Source organism: Taudactylus pleione, unplaced genomic scaffold, assembly GCF_031769625.1.
Source record: "Taudactylus pleione unplaced genomic scaffold, aTauple2 ptg000302l, whole genome shotgun sequence".
Classification (NCBI taxonomy): Eukaryota; Metazoa; Chordata; class Amphibia; order Anura; family Myobatrachidae; genus Taudactylus; species Taudactylus pleione.
This window is the reverse complement of record NW_028284703.1, coordinates 9,266,423-9,283,094: the sequence shown is the minus strand read 5'-3', so window position 1 is coordinate 9,283,094 and position 16,672 is coordinate 9,266,423. Positions and strand designations below refer to the sequence as shown.

The following is a 16,672-nucleotide window of genomic DNA, read 5'->3' as shown; positions in this document are numbered from 1 at the left end:
TCCGCTATATTTCTCATGTGTAATGTTCTCTCTCCACTATATATCTCGTGTGTAGTGTTCTCCCTCCACTATATATCTCGTGTGTAGTGTTCTCCCTCCACTATATATCTCGTGTGTAGTGTTCTCCCTCCACTATATTTCTTGTGCGTAGTGTTCTCCTTCCACTATATATCTCGTGTGTAGTGTTCACCCTCCACTATATACCTCGTGTGTAGTGTTCTCCCTCCACTATATATCTCGTGTGTAGTGTTTTCCCTCCACTATATATTTAGTGTGTAGCGTTCTCCCTCCACTATATAACTCGTGTGTAGTGTTCTCCCTCCACTATATTTCTCGTGTGTAGTGTTCTCTCTCCATTATATTTCTCGTGCGTAGTGTTCTCCCTCCACTATATATATATCGTGTGTAGTATTCTCCCTCCGCTATATTTCTCGTGTGTAGTGTTCTCCCTCCACTATAAATCTCGTGTGTAGTGTTCTCCCTCCGCTATATTTCTCGTGTGTAGTGTTCACCCTCCGCTATATTTCTCGTGTGTAGTGTTCTCCTTCCACTGTATTTCTCGTGTGTAGTGTTCTCCCTCCACTATATATCTCGTGTGTAGTGTTCTCCCTCCACTATATATCTCGTGTGTAGTGTTCTCCCTCCACTATATATCTTGTGTGTAGTGTACTCCCTCCACTATATATCTCGTGTGTAGTGTTGTCCCTCCACTATATTTCTCGCGTGTAGTGTTCTCCCTCCACTATATATCTCGTATGTAGTGTTCTCCCTCCACTATATATATATCATGTGTAGTGTTCTCCCTCCGCTATATTTCTCGTGTGTAGTGTTCTCTCTCCACTATACATCTCGTGTGTAGTGTTCTCCCTCCGCTATATTTCTCGTGTGTAGTGTTCACCCTCCTCTATATTTCTTGTGTGTAGTGTTCTCCTTCCACTGTATTTCTCATGTGTAGTGTTCTCTCTCCGCTATATTTCTCGTGTGTAGTGTTCACCCTCCGCTATATTTCTTGTGTGTAGTGTTCTCCTTCCACTGTATTTCTCGTGTGTAGTGTTCTCCCTCCACTATATATCTCATGTGTAGTGTTCTCTCTCCACTATATATCTCGTGTGTAGTGTTCTCCGTCCACTATATATCTCGTGTGTAGTGTTCTCCCTCCATTATATTTCTCGTGTGTAGTGTTCTCCCTCCATTATATTTCTTGTGCATAGTGTTCTCCCTCCACGATATATCTCGTGTGTAGTGTTCTCCCTCCACTATATTTCTCGTGTGTAGTGTTCTCCCTCCACTATATATCTCGTGTGTAGTGTTCTCCGTCCACTATATTTCTCGTGTGTAGTGTTCTGTCTCCGCTATATTTCTCATGTGTAGTGTTCACCCTCCGCTATATTTCTTGTGTGTAGTGTTCTCCCTCCACTATATATATCGTGCGTAGTGTTCTCTCCACTATATTTCTTGTGCGTAGTGTTCTCCCTCCACTATATATCTCGTGTGTAGTGTTCTCCCTCCACTATATTTCTCATGTGTAGTGTTCTCCCTCCAATATATATCTCGTGCTTAGTGTCCTCCCTCCACTATATTTCTTGTGCGTAGTGTTCTCCCTCCATTATATTTCTTGTGTGTAGTGTTCTCCCTCCACTATATTTCTCATGTGTAGTGTTCTCCCTCCACTATATTTCTCATGTGTAGTGTTCTCCCTCTATTATATTTCTCATGTGTAGTGTTCTCTCTCCACTATATTTGTCATGTGTAGTGTTCTCCCTCCACTATATTTCTCATGTGTAGTGTTCTCCCTCCACTATATTTCTCAAGTGTAGTGTTCTCCCTCCACTGTATTTCTCATGTGTAGTGTTCTCTCTCAATTATATTTCTTGTGGGTAGTGTTCTCCCTCCACTATATTTCTCATGTGTAGTGTTCTCTCTCCACTATATATCTCATGTGTAGTGTTCTCTCTCCATTATACTTCTTGTGTGTAGTGTTCTCTCTCCACTATATATCTCGTGTGTAGTGTTCTTCCTCCGCTATATTTCTCGTGTGTAGTGTTCTTTCTCCATTCTATTTCTCATGTGTTGTGTTCTCCCTCCACTATATTTCTCATGTGTAGTGTTCTCTCTCCATTATATTTCTCATGTGTTGTGTTCTCCCTCCACTATATTTCTCATGTGTAGTGTTCTCCCTCCACTATATTTCTCATGTGTAGTGTTCTCCCTCCACTTTGTTTCTCATGTGTAGTGTTCTCCCTCCACTGTATTTCTCATGTGTAGTGTTCTCCCTCTGCTATATTTCTCGTGTGTAGTGTTCTCCCTCCACTATATATCTCATGTGTAGTGTTCTCTCTCCATTATATTTCTTGTGTGTAGTGTTCTCCCTCCACTATATTTCTCATGTGTAGTGTTCTCTCTCCACTATATATCTCATGTGTAGTGTTCTCTCTCCGCTATATTTCTTGTGCGTAGTGTTCTCCTTCCACTATATTTCTTGTGCGTAGTGTTCTCCCTCCAAAATATATCTCGTGTGTAGTGTTCTCCCTCCGCTATATTTCTTGTGCGTAGTGTTCTCCTTCCACTATATTTCTTGTGCGTAGTGTTCTCCCTCCACTATATTTCTCATGTGTAGTGTTCTCTCTCCGCTATATTTCTCGTGCTTAGTGTTCTCCCTCCACTATATATCTCGTGTGTAGTGTTCACCCTCCGCTATATTTCTTGTGTGTAGTGTTCTCCTTCCACTGTATTTCTCGTGTGTAGTGTTCTGTCTCCGCTATATTTCTTGTGTGTAGTGTTCTCCTTCCACTGTATTTCTCGTGTGTAGTGTTCTGTCTCCGCTATATTTCTCATGTGTAATGTTCTCTCTCCACTATATATCTCGTGTGTAGTGTTCTCCCTCCACTATATATCTCGTGTGTAGTGTTCTCCCTCCACTATATATCTCGTGTGTAGTGTTCTCCCTCCACTATATTTCTTGTGCGTAGTGTTCTCCTTCCACTATATATCTCGTGTGTAGTGTTCACCCTCCACTATATACCTCGTGTGTAGTGTTCTCCCTCCACTATATATCTCGTGTGTAGTGTTTTCCCTCCACTATATATTTAGTGTGTAGCGTTCTCCCTCCACTATATAACTCGTGTGTAGTGTTCTCCCTCCACTATATTTCTCGTGTGTAGTGTTCTCTCTCCATTATATTTCTCGTGCGTAGTGTTCTCCCTCCACTATATATATATCGTGTGTAGTATTCTCCCTCCGCTATATTTCTCGTGTGTAGTGTTCTCCCTCCACTATAAATCTCGTGTGTAGTGTTCTCCCTCCGCTATATTTCTCGTGTGTAGTGTTCACCCTCCGCTATATTTCTCGTGTGTAGTGTTCTCCTTCCACTGTATTTCTCGTGTGTAGTGTTCTCCCTCCACTATATATCTCGTGTGTAGTGTTCTCCCTCCACTATATATCTCGTGTGTAGTGTTCTCCCTCCACTATATATCTTGTGTGTAGTGTACTCCCTCCACTATATATCTCGTGTGTAGTGTTGTCCCTCCACTATATTTCTCGCGTGTAGTGTTCTCCCTCCACTATATATCTCGTATGTAGTGTTCTCCCTCCACTATATATATATCATGTGTAGTGTTCTCCCTCCGCTATATTTCTCGTGTGTAGTGTTCTCTCTCCACTATACATCTCGTGTGTAGTGTTCTCCCTCCGCTATATTTCTCGTGTGTAGTGTTCACCCTCCTCTATATTTCTTGTGTGTAGTGTTCTCCTTCCACTGTATTTCTCATGTGTAGTGTTCTCTCTCCGCTATATTTCTCGTGTGTAGTGTTCACCCTCCGCTATATTTCTTGTGTGTAGTGTTCTCCTTCCACTGTATTTCTCGTGTGTAGTGTTCTCCCTCCACTATATATCTCATGTGTAGTGTTCTCTCTCCACTATATATCTCGTGTGTAGTGTTCTCTCTCCACTATATATCTCGTGTGTAGTGTTCTCCCTCCACTATATATCTCGTGTGTAGTGTTCTCCCTCCACTATATATCTCGTGTGTAGTGTTTACCCTCCACTATATATCTCGTGTGTAGTGTTCTCCCTCCACTATATATCTCATGTGTAGTGTTCTCCCTCCACTATATATCTCGTGTGTAGTGTTCTCCCTCCACTATATATGTCGTGTGTAGTGTTCTCCCTCCACTATATTTCTCGTGTGTAGTGTTCTCCCTCCACTATATATCTCGTGTGTAGTGTTCTGTCTCCGCTATATTTTGCGTGTGTAGTGTTCTTCCTCCACTATATTTCTCGTGTGTAGTGTTCTCCCTCCACTATATTTCTCGTGCGTAGTGTTCTCCCTCCGCTATATTTCTCATGCGTAGAGTTCTCCCTTCGCTATAACTGTCATGTGTGTAGTGTTCTCCCTCCACTATATTTCTCTTGTGTAGTGTTCACCCTCCGCTATATTTCTCGTGTGTAGTGTTCTCCCTCCGCTATATTTCTCGTTTGTAGTGTTCTCCCTCCACTATATTTCTCATGTGTAGTGTTCTCCCTCTGCTATATTTCTCGTGTGTAGTGTTTTCCATCCGCTATATTTCTTATGCGTAGTGTTCTTCCTCCGCTATAATTATCGTGCTTAGTGTTCTCCCTCTGCTATATTTCTCATGTGTAGTGTTCTAGCTCCGCTATATTTCTCGTGCGTAGTGTTCTCCCTCCACAATATATCTCGTGTGTAGTGTTCTCCCTCCGCTATATTTCTTGTGCGTAGTGTTCTCCTTCCACTATATTTCTTGTGCGTAGTGTTCTCCCTCCACTATATTTCTCATGTGTAGTGTTCTCTCTCCGCTATATTTCTCGTGCTTAGTGTTCTCTCTCCACTATATATCTTGTGTGTAGTGTTCTCTCTCCGCTATATTTGTGCGTAGTGTTCTCCCTCCACTATATTTCTCATGTGTAGTGTTCTCTCTCCGCTATATTTCTCGTGCTTAGTGTTCTCTCTCCACTATATATCTCGTGTGTAGTGTTCTCTCTCCGCTATATTTGTGCGTAGAGTTCTCCCTCCACTATATTTCTCATGTGTAGTGTTCTCTCTCCACTATATATCCCGTGTGTAGTGTTCTCCCTCCACTATATATCTCGTGTGTAGTGTTCACCCTCCGCTATATTTGTGTGTAGTGTTCTCCTTCCACTGTATTTCTCGTGTGTAGTGTTCTGTCTCCGCTATATTTCTCATGTGTAATGTTCTCTCTCCACTATATATCTCGTGTGTAGTGTTCTCCGTCCACTATATTTCTCGTGTGTAGTGTTCTCCCTCCATTATATTTCTCATGTGTAGTGTTCTCCCTCCATTATATTTCTTGTGCGTAGTGTTCTCCCTCCACTATATATCTCGTGTGTAGTGTTCTCTCTCCACTATATTTCTTGTGCGTAGTGTTCTCCCTCCACTATATTTCTCGTGTGTAGTGTTCACTCTCCACTATATTTCTTGTGTGTAGTGTTCTCTCTCCACTATATTTCTCATGTGTAGTGTTCTCCCGCCGCTATATTTCTCATGTGTAGTCTTCTCCCTCCACTATATATCTCGTGTGTAGTGTTCTCTCTCCACTATATTTCTCGTGTGTAGTGTTCTCTCTCCACTATATTTCTTGTGCGTAGTGTTCTCCCTCCACTATATTTCTCGTGTGTAGTGTTCTCTCTCCAATATATTTCTCGTGTGTAGTATTCTCCCTCCAATATATTTCTTGTGTGTAGTGTTCTCTCTCCACTATATTTCTTGTGCATAGTGTTCTCTCTCCATTTTATTTCTCATGTGTAGTGTTCTCTCTCCACTATATTTCTCATGTGTAGTGTTCTCCCTCCGCTATATTTCTCATGTGTAGAGTTCTCCCTCCCCTATATATCTCGTGCGTAGTGTTCTCTCTCCACTATATTTCTTGTGCGTAGTGTTCTCCCTCCACTATATTTCTCGTGCGTAGTGTTCTCTCTCCATTATATTTCTTGTGCGTAGTGTTCTCCCTCCACTATTTTTTTCGTGTGTAGTGTTCTCCCTCCATTATATTTCTCGTGTGTAGTGTTCTCTCTCCACTATATATCTCGTGTGTAGTGTTCTCTCTCCATTATATTTCTCATGTGTAGTGTTCTCCCTCCACTATATTTCTCATGTGTAGTGTTCTCTCTCCACTATATATCTCGTGTGTAGTGTTCTCCCTCCACTATATATCTCGTGTGTAGTGTTCTCCCTCCACTATATTTCTCGTGTGTAGTGTTCTCTCTCCATTATATTTCTCATGTGTAGTGTTCTCCCTCCACTATATATCTCATGTGTAGTGTTCTCTCTCCACTATATATCTCGTGTGTAGTGTTCTCCCTCCACTATATATCTCGTGTGTAGTGTTCTCCCTCCACTATATATCTCGTGTGTAGTGTTCTCTCTCCACTATATTTCTCGTGTGTAGTGTTCTCTCTCCACTATATTTCTCGTGCGTAGTGTTCTCCCTCCACTATATTTCTCGTGTGTAGTGTTCTCTCTCCACTATATTTCTCGTGTGTAGTGTTCTCCCTCCAATATATATCTTGTGCGTAGTGTTCTTCCTCCGCTATATTTCTCGTGTGTAGTGTTCTCTCTCCGATATATTTCTTGTGTGTAGTGTTCTTCGTCCGCTATATTTCTTGTGCGTAGTGTTCTCTCTCCGCTATATTTCTCGTGCTTAGTGTTCTCTCTCCGCTATATTTCTCATGTGTAGTGTTCTCTCTCCGCTATATTTCTCGTGCGTAGTGTTCTCTCTCCACTAAATTTCTTGTGCGTAGTGTTCTCCCTCCACTATATTTCTCGTGCGTAGTGTTCTCTCTCCATTATATTTCTTGTGCGTAGTGTTCTCCCTCCACTATTTTTTTCGTGTGTAGTGTTCTCCCTCCATTATATTTCTTGTGTGTAGTGTTCTCTCTCCACTATATATCTCGTGTGTAGTGTTATCTCTCCATTATATTTCTCATGTGTAGTGTTCTCCCTCCACTATATTTCTCATGTGTAGTGTTCTCTCTCCACTATATATCTCGTGTGTAGTGTTCTCCCTCCACTATATATCTCGTGTGTAGTGTTCTCCCTCCACTATATTTCTCGTGTGTAGTGTTCTCTCTCCATTATATTTCTCATGTGTAGTGTTCTCCCTCCACTATATATCTCATGTGTAGTGTTCTCTCTCCACTATATATCTCGTGTGTAGTGTTCTCCCTCCACTATACATCTCGTGTGTAGTGTTCTCTCTCCACTATATTTCTTGTGCGTAGTGTTCTCCCTCCACTATATTTCTCGTGTGTAGTGTTCTCCCTCCATTATTTTTCTTGTGTGTAGTGTTCTCCCTCCACTATATTTCTCGTGTGTAGTATTCTCCCTCCACTATATATCTCGTGTGTAGTGTTCTCCCTCCACTATATATCTCCTGTGTAGTGTTCTCCCTCCACTATATATCTCGTGTGTAGTATTCTCTCTCCACTATATTTCTTGTGCGTAGTGTTCTCCCTCCACTATATTTCTCGTGTGTAGTGTTCACTCTCCACTATATTTCTTGTGTGTAGTGTTCTCTCTCCACTATATTTCTCATGTGTAGTGTTCTCCCTCCGCTATATTTCTCATGTGTAGTGTTCTCCCTCCACTATATATCTCGTGTGTAGTGTTCTCTCTCCACTATATTTCTCGTGTGTAGTGTTCTCTCTCCACTATATTTCTTGTGCGTAGTGTTCTCCCTCCACTATATTTCTCGTGTGTAGTGTTCTCTCTCCACTATATTTCTCGTGTGTAGTGTTCTCCCTCCAATATATATCTTGTGCGTAGTGTTCTTCCTCCGCTATATTTCTCGTGTGTAGTGTTCTCTCTCCGATATATTTCTCGTGTGTAGTGTTCTTCGTCCGCTATATTTCTTGTGCGTAGTGTTCTCTCTCCGCTATATTTCTCGTGCTTAGTGTTCTCTCTCCGCTATATTTCTCATGTGTAGTGTTCTCTCTCCACTATATATCTTATGTGTAGTGTTCTCTCTCCTTTATATTTCTTGTGTGTAGTGTTCTCTTTCCACTATATATCTCGTCTGTAGTGTTATTCCTCCGCTATATTTCTCGTGTGTAGTATTCTCTCTCCATTATATTTCTCATGTGTTGTGTTCTCCCTCCACTATATTTCTCATATGTAGTGTTCTCCCTCCACTATATTTCTCATGTGTAGTGTTCTCCCTCCGCTATATTTCTCATGTGTAGTGTTCTCCCTCCGCTATATTTCTCATGTGTATTGTTCTCCCTCCATTATATTTCTCATGTGTAGTGTTCTCTCTCCATTATATTTCTCATGTGTTGTGTTCTCCCTCCACTATATTTCTCATGTGTAGTGTTCTCCCTCCACTATATTTCTCATGTGTAGTGTTCTCCCTCCATTATATTTCTCATGTGTAATGTTATGTTCTCTCTCCATTATATTTCTCATGTGTAGTGTTTTCCCTCTGCTATATTTCTCATGTGTAGTGTTCTCCCTCTGCTATATTTCTCGTGTGTAGTGTTCTCCCTCCACTATATATCTCATGTGTAATGTTCTCTCTCCATTATATTTCTCTTGTGTAGTGTTCTCTCTCCATTATATTTCTTGTGTGTAGTGTTCTCTCTCCACTATATATCTCATGTGTAATGTTCTCTCTCCACTGTATATCTCATGTGTAGTGTTCTCCCTCCACTATATATCTCGTGTGTAGTGTTCTCCCTCCACTATATTTCTCATGTGTAGTGTTCTCCCTCCACTATATTTCTCATGTGTAGTGTTCTCCCTCTGCTTTATTTCTCGTGTGTAGTGTTCTCCCTCCACTATATATCTCATGTGTAATGTTCTCTCTCCATTATATTTCTCTTGTGTAGTGTTCTCTCTCCATTATATTTCTTGTGTGTAGTATTCTCTCTCCACTATATATCTCATGTGTAATGTTCTCTCTCCACTGTATATCTCATGTGTAGTGTTCTCCCTCCACTATATATCTCATGTGTAATGTTCTCTCTCCACTATATATCTCGTGTGTAGTGTTCTCTCTTTGCTATATTTCCCGTGTGTAGTGTTCTCCCTCCATTATATTTCTTGTGCGTAGTGTTCTCCCTCCACTATATTTCTTGTGCGTAGTGTTCTCTCTCCACTATATTTCTTGTGCGTAGTGTTCTCCCTCCACTATATATCTCGTGCGTAGTGTTCTCTCTCCACTATATTTCTTGTGCGTAGTGTTCTCCCTCCACTATATTTCTCGTGCGTAGTGTTCTCTCTCCATTATATTTCTTGTGCGTAGTGTTCTCCCTCCACTATTTTTTTCGTGTGTAGTGTTCTCCCTCCATTATATTTCTTGTGTGTAGTGTTCTCTCTCCACTATATATCTCGTGTGTAGTGTTCTCTCTCCATTATATTTCTCATGTGTAGTGTTCTCCCTCCACTATATTTCTCATGTGTAGTGTTCTCTCTCCACTATATATCTCGTGTGTAGTGTTCTCCCTCCACTATATATCTCGTGTGTAGTGTTCTCCCTCCACTATATTTCTCGTGTGTAGTGTTCTCTCTCCATTATATTTCTCATGTGTAGTGTTCTCCCTCCACTATATATCTCATGTGTAGTGTTCTCTCTCCACTATATATCTCGTGTGTAGTGTTCTCCCTCCACTATATATCTCGTGTGTAGTGTTCTCTCTCCACTATATTTCTTGTGTGTAGTGTTCTCTCTCCACTATATTTCTCATGTGTAGTGTTCTCCCTCCGCTATATTTCTCATGTGTAGTGTTCTCCCTCCACTATATATCTCGTGTGTAGTGTTCTCTCTCCACTATATTTCTCGTGCGTAGTGTTCTCTCTCCACTATATTTCTTGTGCGTAGTGTTCTCCCTCCACTATATTTCTCGTGTGTAGTGTTCTCTCTCCACTATATTTCTCGTGTGTAGTGTTCTCCCTCCAATATATATCTTGTGCGTAGTGTTCTTCCTCCGCTATATTTCTCGTGTGTAGTGTTCTCTCTCCTATATATTTCTCGTGTGTAGTGTTCTTCGTCCGCTATATTTCTTGTGCGTAGTGTTCTCTCTCCGCTATATTTCTCGTGCTTAGTGTTCTCTCTCCGCTATATTTCTCATGTGTAGTGTTCTCTCTCCGCTATATTTCTCGTGCGTAGTGTTCTCTCTCCACTATATTTCTTGTGCGTAGTGTTCTCCCTCCACTATATTTCTCGTGCGTAGTGTTCTCTCTCCATTATATTTCTTGTGCGTAGTGTTCTCCCTCCACTATTTTTTTCGTGTGTAGTGTTCTCCCTCCATTATATTTTGTTGTGTGTAGTGTTCTCTCTCCACTATATATCTCGTGTGTAGTGTTCTCTCTCCATTATATTTCTCATGTGTAGTGTTCTCCCTCCACTATATTTCTCATGTGTAGTGTTCTCTCTCCACTATATATCTCGTGTGTAGTGTTCTCCCTCCACTATATATCTCGTGTGTAGTGTTCTCCCTCCACTATATTTCTCGTGTGTAGTGTTCTCTCTCCATTATATTTCTCGTGTGTAGTGTTCTCCCTCCACTATATATCTCATGTGTAGTGTTCTCTCTCCACTATATATCTCGTGTGTAGTGTTTTCCCTCCACTATATATCTCGTGTGTAGTGTTCTCTCTCCACTATATTTCTTGTGCGTAGTGTTCTCCACTATATTTCTCGTGTGTAGTGTTCACTCTCCACTATATTTCTTGTGTGTAGTGTTCTCCCTCCAATATATATCTTGTGCGTAGTGTTCTTCCTCCGCTATATTTCTCGTGTGTAGTGTTCTCTCTCCGATATATTTCTCGTGTGTAGTGTTCTTCGTCCGCTATATTTCTTGTGCGTAGTGTTCTCTCTCCGCTATATTTCTCGTGCTTAGTGTTCTCTCTCCGCTATATTTCTCATGTGTAGTGTTCTCTCTCCACTATATATCATATGTGTAGTGTTCTCTCTCCTTTATATTTCTTGTGTGTAGTGTTCTCTCTCCACTATATATCTCGTGTGTAGTGTTATTCCTCCGCTATATTTCTCGTGTGTAGTATTCTCTCTCCATTATATTTCTCATGTGTTGTGTTCTCCCTCCACTATATTTCTCATATGTAGTGTTCTCCCTCCACTATATTTCTCATGTGTAGTGTTCTCCCTCCGCTATATTTCTCATGTGTAGTGTTCTCCCTCCGCTATATTTCTCATGTGTATTGTTCTCCCTCCATTATATTTCTCATGTGTAGTGTTCTCTCTCCATTATATTTCTCATGTGTTGTGTTCTCCCTCCACTATATTTCTCATGTGTAGTGTTCTCCCTCCACTATATTTCTCATGTGTAGTGTTCTCCCTCCAGTATATTTCTCATGTGTAATGTTCTCTCTCCATTGTATTTCTCATGTGTAGTGTTCTCCCTCTGCTATATTTCTCATGTGTAGTGTTCTCCCTCTGCTATATTTCTCGTGTGTAGTGTTCTCCCTCCACTATATATCTCATGTGTAATGTTCTCTCTCCATTATATTTCTCTTGTGTAGTGTTCTCTCTCCATTATATTTCTTGTGTGTAGTGTTCTCTCTCCACTATATATCTCATGTGTAATGTTCTCTCTCCACTGTATATCTCATGTGTAGTGTTCTCCCTCCACTATATATCTCGTGTGTAGTGTTCTCCCTCCACTATATTTCTCATGTGTAGTGTTCTCCCTCCACTATATTTCTCATGTGTAGTGTTCTCCCTCTGCTTTATTTCTCGTGTGTAGTGTTCTCCCTCCACTATATATCTCATGTGTAATGTTCTCTCTCCACTGTATATCTCATGTGTAGTGTTCTCCCTCCACTATATATCTCATGTGTAATGTTCTCTCTCCACTATATATCTCGTGTGTAGTGTTCTCTCTTTGCTATATTTCCCGTGTGTAGTGTTCTCCCTTCATTATATTTCTTGTGTGTAGTGTTCTCCCTCCACTATATTTCTTGTGCGTAGTGTTCTCTCTCCACTATATTTCTTGTGCGTAGTGTTCTCCCTCCACTATATATCTCATGTGTAGTGTTCTCCCTCCACTATATATCTCGTGTGTAGTGTTCTCTCTCCACCATATTTCTTGTGCGTAGTGTTCTCCCTCCACTATATATCTTGTGTGTAGTGTTCTCTCTCCACTATATTTCTTGTGCGTAGTGTTCTCTCTCCACTATATTTCTCGTGCGTAGTGTTCTCTCTCCACTATATTTCTCATGTGTAGTGTTCTCACTCCACTATATTTCTCGTGTGTAGTGTTCTCCCTCCACTATATTTCTTGTGTGTAGTGTTCTCTCTCCACTATATATCTCGTGTGTAGTGTTCTCTCTCCATTATATTTCTCATGTGTAGTGTTCTCCCTCCACTATATTTCTCATGTGTAGTGTTCTCTCTCCACTATATTTCTTGTGCGTAGTGTTCTCTCTCCACTATATTTCTCGTGTGTAGTGTTCTCTCTCCACTATATTTCTTGTGTGTAGTGTTCTCTCTCTTCACTATATTTCTTGTGCATAGTGTTCTCTCTCCATTTTATTTCTCATGTGTAGTGTTCTCTCTCCACTATATTTCTCATGTGTAGTGTTCTCCCTCCCCTATATATCTCGTGCGTAGTGTTCTCTCTCCACTATATTTCTTGTGCGTAGTGTTCTCCCTCCACTATATTTCTCGTGCGTAGTGTTCTCTCTCCATTATATTTCTTGTGCGTAGTGTTCTCCCTCCACTATTTTTTTCGTGTGTAGTGTTCTCCCTCCATTATATTTCTTGTGTGTAGTGTTCTCTCTCCACTATATATCTCGTGTGCAGTGTTCTATCTCCATTATATTTCTCATGTGTAGTGTTCTCCCTCCACTATATTTCTCATGTGTAGTGTTCTCTCTCCACTATATTTCTCGTGTGTAGTGTTCTCCCTCCATTATATTTCTTGTGTGTAGTGTTCTCTCTCCATTATATATCTCATGTGTAGTGTTCTCCCTCCACTATATATCTCATGTGTAGTGTTCTCCCTCCACTATATATCTCGTGTGTAGTGTTCTCCCTCCACTATATTTCTTGTGCGTAGTGTTCTCCCTCCACTATATTTCTCGTGTGTAGTGTTCTCTCTCCACTATATTTCTTGTGTGTAGTGTTCTCTCTCCACTATATTTCTCATGTGTAGTGTTCTCCCTCCTCTATATTTCTCGTGTGTAGTGTTCTCTCTCCATTATATTTCTCGTGTATAGTGTTCTCTCTCCACTATATTTCTCGTGTGTAGTGTTCTCCCTCCGCTATATTTCTCATGTGTAGTGTTCTCCCTCCGCTATATTTCTTGTGCGTAGTGTTCTCTCTCCACTATATTTCTTGTGCGTAGTGTTCTCCCTCCACTATATTTCTCGTGTGTAGTGTTCTCTCTCCACTATATTTCTCATATGTAGTGTTCTCCCTCCACTATATTTCTCATGTGTAGTGTTCTCCCTCCGCTATATTTCTCATGTGTAGTGTTCTCCCTCCGCTATATTTCTCATGTGTAGTGTTCTCCCTCCATTATATTTCTCATGTGTAGTGTTCTCCCTCCATTATATTTCTCATGTGTTGTGTTCTCCCTCCACTATATTTCTCATGTGTAGTGTTCTCCCTCCACTATATTTCTCATGTGTAGTGTTCTCCCTCCAGTATATTTCTCATGTGTAATGTTCTCTCTCCATTATATTTCTCATGTGTAGTGTTCTCCCTCTGCTATATTTCTCATGTGTAGTGTTCTCCCTCTGCTATATTTCTCGTGTGTAGTGTTCTCCCTCCACTATATATCTCATGTGTAATGTTCTCTCTCCATTATATTTCTCTTGTGTAGTGTTCTCTCTCCATTATATTTCTTGTGTGTAGTGTTCTCTCTCCACTATATATCTCATGTGTAATGTTCTCTCTCCACTGTATATCTCATGTGTAGTGTTCTCCCTCCACTATATATCTCGTGTGTAGTGTTCTCCCTCCACTATATTTCTCATGTGTAGTGTTCTCCCTCCACTATATTTCTCATGTGTAGTGTTCTCCCTCTGCTTTATTTCTCATGTGTAGTGTTCTCCCTCCACTTTGTTTCTCATGTGTAGTGTTCTCCCTCCACTGTATTTCTCATGTGTAGTGTTCTCCCTCTGCTATATTTCTCGTGTGTAGTGTTCTCCCTCCACTATATATCTCATGTGTAGTGTTCTCTCTCCGTTATATTTCTTGTGTGTAGTGTTCTCCCTCCACTATATTTCTCATGTGTAGTGTTCTCTCTCCACTATATATCTCATGTGTAGTGTTCTCTCTCCATTATATTTCTTGTGTGTAGTGTTCTCTCTCCACTATATATCTCGTGTGTAGTGTTCTTCCTCCGCTATATTTCTCGTGTGTAGTGTTCTCTGTCCATTATATTTCTCATGTGTTGTGTTCTCCCTCCATTATATTTCTTGTGTGTAGTGTTCTCTCTCCACTATATATCTCGTGTGTAGTGTTCTTCCTCCCGCTATATTTCTCGTGTGTAGTGTTCTCCCTCCACTATATTTCTCATGTGTAGTGTTCTCCCTCCACTATATTTCTCATGTGTAGTTTTCTCCCTCCACTGTATTTCTCATGTGTAGTGTTCTCCCTCTGCAATATTTCTCGTGTGTAGTGTTCTCTCTCCATTATATTTCTTGTGTGTAGTGTTCTCCCTCCACTATATTTCTCATGTGTAGTGTTCTCTCTCCACTATATATCTTATGTGTAGTGTTCTCTCTCCTTTATATTTCTTGTGTGTAGTGTTCTCTCTCCACTATATATCTCGTGTGTAGTGTTATTCCTCCGCTATATTTCTCGTGTGTAGTATTCTCTCTCCATTATATTTCTCATGTGTTGTGTTCTCCCTCCACTATATTTCTCGTGTGTAGTGTTCTCCCTCCACTATATATCTCGTGTGTAGTGTTCTCCCTCCACTATATATCTCATGTGTAGTGTTCTCCCTCCACTATATATCTCGTGTGTAGTGTTCTCTCTCCACTATATTTCTTGTGCGTAGTGTTCTCCCTCCACTATATTTCTCGTGTGTAGTGTTCACGTCTCCACTATATTTCTTGTGTGTAGTGTTCTCTCTCCACTATATTTCCTCATGTGTAGTGTTCTCCCGCCGCTATATTTCTCATGTGTAGTCTTCTCCCTCCACTATATATCTCGTGTGTAGTGTTCTCTCTCCACTATATTTCTCGTGTGTAGTGTTCTCTCTCCCACTATATTTCTTGTGCGTAGTGTTCTCCCTCCACTATATTTCTCGTGTGTAGTGTTTCTCTCTCCAATATATTTCTCGTGTGTAGTATTCTCCCTCCAATATATTTCTTGTGTGTAGTGTTCTCTCTCCACTATATTTCTTGTGCATAGTGTTCTCTCTCCATTTTATTTCTCATGTGTAGTGTTCTCTCTCCACTATATTTCTCATGTGTAGTGTTCTCCCTCCGCTATATTTCTCATGTGTAGAGTTCTCCCCTCCCCTATATATCTCGTGCGTAGTGTTCTCTCTCCACTATATTTCTTGTGCGTAGTGTTCTCCCTCCACTATATTTCTCGTGCGTAGTGTTCTCTCTCCATTATATTTCTTGTGCGTAGTGTTCTCCCTCCACTATTTTTTTCGTGTGTAGTGTTCTCCCTCCATTATATTTCTCGTGTGTAGTGTTCTCTCTCCACTATATATCTCGTGTGTAGTGTTCTCTCTCCATTATATTTCTCATGTGTAGTGTTCTCCCTCCACTATATTTCTCATGTGTAGTGTTCTCTCTCCACTATATATCTCGTGTGTAGTGTTCTCCCCTCCACTATATATCTCGTGTGTAGTGTTCTCCCTCCACTATATTTCTCGTGTGTAGTGTTCTCTCTCCATTATATTTCTCATGTGTAGTGTTCTCCCTCCACTATATATCTCATGTGTAGTGTTCTCTCTCCACTATATATCTCGTGTGTAGTGTTCTCCCTCCACTATATATCTCGTGTGTAGTGTTCTCCCTCCACTATATATCTCGTGTGTAGTGTTCTCTCTCCACTATATTTCTCGTGTGTAGTGTTCTCTCTCCACTATATTTCTCGTGCGTAGTGTTCTCCCTCCACTATATTTCTCGTGTGTAGTGTTCTCTCTCCACTATATTTCTCGTGTGTAGTGTTCTCCCTCCAATATATATCTTGTGCGTAGTGTTCTTCCTCCGCTATATTTCTCGTGTGTAGTGTTCTCTCTCCGATATATTTCTTGTGTGTAGTGTTCTTCGTCCGCTATATTTCTTGTGCGTAGTGTTCTCTCTCCGCTATATTTCTCGTGCTTAGTGTTCTCTCTCCGCTATATTTCTCATGTGTAGTGTTCTCTCTCTCCGCTATATTTCTCGTGCGTAGTGTTCTCTCTCCACTATATTTCTTGTGCGTAATGTTCTCCCTCCACTATATTTCTCGTGCGTAGTGTTCTCTCTCCATTATATTTCTTGTGCGTAGTGTTCTCCCTCCACTATTTTTTTCGTGTGTAGTGTTCTCCCTCCATTATACTTTCTTGTTGTAGTGTTCTCTCTCCACTATATATCTCGTGTGTAGTGTTATCTCTCCATTATATTTCTCATGTGTAGTGTTCTCCCTCCACTATATTTCTCATGTGTAGTGTTCTCTCTCCACTATATATCTCGTGTGTAGTGTTCTCCCTCCACTATATATCTCGTGTG

The 16,672-nt window shown here is 40.9% G+C and overlaps 1 protein-coding gene across 1 annotated transcript in view; it reads left to right on the top strand.

Moving 5' to 3' along the window:
- Positions 1-16,672, top strand: part of LOC148511621 (uncharacterized) — an 86,222-nt gene that overhangs the window by 35,571 nt on the left and 33,979 nt on the right. The gene's annotated exons all lie outside the window — the stretch shown is intronic.